Here is a 4,169-nt window from a genome sequence, read left to right as displayed (position 1 = left end):
ACATCATTTGATGTTTCTCAGTCATTTACCTAATTGTTTAGAGAGCTAAATGACCGTGAAATTGAAAATCACTACAAAATGAACTGTGAAAATGTTGAAACTTGGCATGGTATCATCACTTCACCCACATAGCATGTGCGAAAGAGTAGAGAGGGTCACGGCAAAAACTGTACGCACTACGTGTACAAACTGGACAATCTCTTTCGGAGTATCAGGGTTTCGGACGAGAACTCATCTGTTACATGGGCACTTCAATGTTTTGAACTTATTTGAACTCTGGACTTCTTTTGCGTTCGGTATGCAGCATTCAAAGCGACGTCATCAATTTCCAACATGTTCTGACATCATTTGCTATTTTTCAGTCATTTACCTAATTGTTTAGAGAGCTAAATGACCGTGAAATTGAAAATCACTACAAAATGAACTGTGAAAATGTTGAAACTTGGCATGGTATCATCACTTCACCCACATAGCATGTGCGAAAGAGTAGAGAGGGTCAGGGCAAAAACTGGACGCACTTCCTGTACAAACTGGACAATCTCTTTCGGAATATCAGGGTTTCGGACGAGAACTCATCTGTTACATGGGCACTTAAATGTTTTTTAAACTTATTTGAACTTCGGACTTCTTTTGCGTTTAGTATGCAGCACTCAAAGCGACATCATCAATTTCCAATATGTTCTGACATCATTTGCTGTTTTTCAGTCATTTACCTAATTGTTTAGAGAGCTAAATGACCGTGAAATTGAAAATCACTACAAAATGAACTGTGAAAATGTTGAAACTTGGCATGGTATCATCATTTCACCCGCATAGCATGTGCGAAAGAGTAGAGAGGGTCAGGGTAAAAACTGGACGCACTTCGTGTACAAACTGGACAATCTCTTTCGGAGTATCAGGGTTTCGGATGAGAACTCATCTGTTACATGGGCACTTCAATGTTTTTTAAACTTCTTTGAACTCCGGACTTCTTTTGCGTACAATATGCAGCATTCAAAGCGACCTCAACAATTTCCAACATGTTCTGACATCATTTGCTATTTCTCAGTCATTTACCTAATTGTTTAGAGAGCTAAATGACCGTGAAATTGAAAATCACTACAAAATGAACTGTGAAAATGTTGAAACTTGGCATGGTATCATCACTTCACCCACATAGCATGTGCGAAAGAGTAGAGAGGGTCACGGCAAAAACTGTATGCACTACGTGTACAAACTGGACAATCTCTTTCGGAGTATCAGGGTTTCGGACGAGAACTCATCTGTTACATGGGCACTTCAATGTTTTTTAAACTTATTTGAACTCCGGACTTCTTTTGCGTTCAGTATGCAGCATTCAAAGTGACGTCATCAATTTCCAACATGTTCTTATATCATTTGATGTTTTTCAGTCATTTACCTAATTGTTTAGAGAGCTAAATGATCGTGAAATTGAAAATCACTACAAAATGAACTGTGAAAATGTTGAAACTTGGCATGGTATCATCATGTCACCCGCATAGCATGTGCGAAAGAGTAGAGAGGGTCACGGCAAAGACTATACGCACTTCGTGTACAAACTAGACAATCTCTTTCGGAGTATCAGGGTTTCGGACGAGAACTCATCTGTTACATGGGCACTTCAATGTTTTTTAAACTTATTTGAACTCCGGACTTCTTTTGCGTTCAGTATGCAGCATTCAAAGCAACGTCATCAATTTCCAATATGTTCTGACATCATTTGCTGTTTTTCAGTCATTTACCTAATTGTTTAGAGAGCTAAATGGCCGTGAAATTGAAAATCACTACAAAATGAACTGTGAAAATGTTGAAACTTGGCATGGTATCATCATTTCACCCGCAAAGCATGTGCGAAAGAGTAGAGAGGGTCGCGGCAAAAATTGTACGCACTTCGTGTACAAACTAGACAATCTCTTTCGGAGTATCAGGGTTTCGGACGAGAACTCATCTGTTACATGGGCACTTCAATGTTTTTTAAACTTATTTGAACTCCGGACTTCTTTTGCGTTCAGTATGCAGCATTCAAAGCGATGTCATCAATTTCCAATATGTTCTGACATCATTTGCTGTTTTTCAGTCATTTACCTAATTGTTTAGAGAGCTAAATGGCCGTGAAATTGAAAATCACTACAAAATGAACTGTGAAAATGTTGAAACTTGGCATGGTATCATCATTTCACCCGCAAAGCATGTGCGAAAGAGTAGAGAGGGTCGCGGCAAAAATTGTACGCACTTCGTGTGCAAACTAGACAATCTCTTTCGGAGTATCAGGGTTTCGGACGAGAACTCATCTGTTACATGCGCACTTCAATGTTTTTTAAACTTATTTGAACTCCGGACTTTTTTTGCGTTCAGTATGCAGCATTCAAACGACGTCATCAATTTCCAATATGTTCTGACATCATTTGCTGTTTTTCAGTCATTTACCTAATGTTTTAGAGAGCTAAATGATCGTGAAATTGAAAATCACTACAAAATGAACTGTGAAAATGTTGAAACTTGGCATGGTATCATCATTTCACCCGCATAGCATGTGCGAAAGAGTAGAGAGGGTCAGGGCAAAAACTGGACGCACTTCGTGTACAAACTAGACAATCTCTTTCGGAGTATCAGGGTTTCGGATGAGAACTCATCTGTTACATGGGCACTTCAATGTTTTTTAAACTTATTTGAACTCCGGACTTCTTTTGCGTACAGTATGCTGCATTCAAAGCGACCTCAACAATTTCCAACATGTTCTGACATCATTTGCTATTTTTCAGTCATTTACCTAATTGTTTAGAGAGCTAAATGACCGTGAAATTGAAAATCACTACAAAATGAACTGTGAAAATGTTGAAACTTGGCATGGTATCATCACTTCACCCGCATAGCATGTGCGAAATAGTAGAGAGGGTCACGGCAAAAACTGGACGCACTTCGTGTACAAACTAGACAATCTCTTTCGGAGTATCAGGGTTTCGGACAAGAACTCATCTGTTACATGGGCACTTCAATGTTTTTTAAACTTATTTGAACTCCGGACTTCTTTTGCGTTCAGTATGCAGCATTCAAAGCGACGTCATCAATTTCCAATATGTTCTGGACGTCATTTGCTGTTTTTCAGTCATTTACCTAATTGTTTAGAGAGCTAAATGACCGTGATATTGAAAATCACTACAAAATTAACTGTGAAAATTTTGAAACTTGGCATGGTATCATCATTTCACCCGCATAGCATGTGCGAAATAGTAGAGAGGGTCGCGGCAAAAACTGTACGCACTTCGTGTACAAACTAGACAATCTCTTTCGGAGTATCAGGGTTTCGGACGAGAACTCATCTGTTACATGGGCACTTCAATGTTTTTTGAACTTATTTGAACTCCGGACTTCTTTTGCGTTCAGTATGCAGCATTCAAAGCGACATCATCAATTTCCAATGTGTTCTGAGTCATTTGCTGTTTTTCAGTCATTTACCTAATTGTTTAGAGAGCTAAATGATCGTGAAATTGAAAATCACTACAAAATGAACTGTGAAAATGTTGAAACTTGGCATGGTATCATCATTTCACCCGCATAGCATGTGCAAAAGAGTAGAGAGGGTCACAGCAAAAACTGGACACACTTCGTGTACAAACTGGACAATCTCTTTCGGAGTATCAGGGTTTCGGATGAGAACTCATCTGTTACATGGGCACTTCAATGTTTTTTAAACTTATTTGAACTCCGGACTTCTTTTGCATACAGTATGCTGCATTCAAAGTGACGTCATCAATTTCCAACATGTTCTGACATCATTTGATGTTTCTCAGTCATTTACCTAATTGTTTAGAGAGCTAAATGACCGTGAAATTGAAAATCACTACAAAATGAACTGTGAAAATGTTGAAACTTGGCATGGTATCATCACTTCACCCACATAGCATGTGCGAAAGAGTAGAGAGGGTCACGGCAAAAACTGTACGCACTACGTGTACAAACTGGACAATCTCTTTCGGAGTATCAGGGTTTCGGACGAGAACTCATCTGTTACATGGGCACTTCAATGTTTTGAACTTATTTGAACTCTGGACTTCTTTTGCGTTCGGTATGCAGCATTCAAAGCGACGTCATCAATTTCCAACATGTTCTGACATCATTTGCTATTTTTCAGTCATTTACCTAATTGTTTAGAGAGCTAAATGACCGTG

This window comes from Triticum urartu, chromosome 1A (assembly GCF_056163025.1).
Source record: "Triticum urartu cultivar PI428250 chromosome 1A, HENAU_Tu73, whole genome shotgun sequence".
NCBI classification, from domain to species: Eukaryota; Viridiplantae; Streptophyta; class Magnoliopsida; order Poales; family Poaceae; genus Triticum; species Triticum urartu.
Note: the sequence above shows the minus strand (reverse complement) of the source record.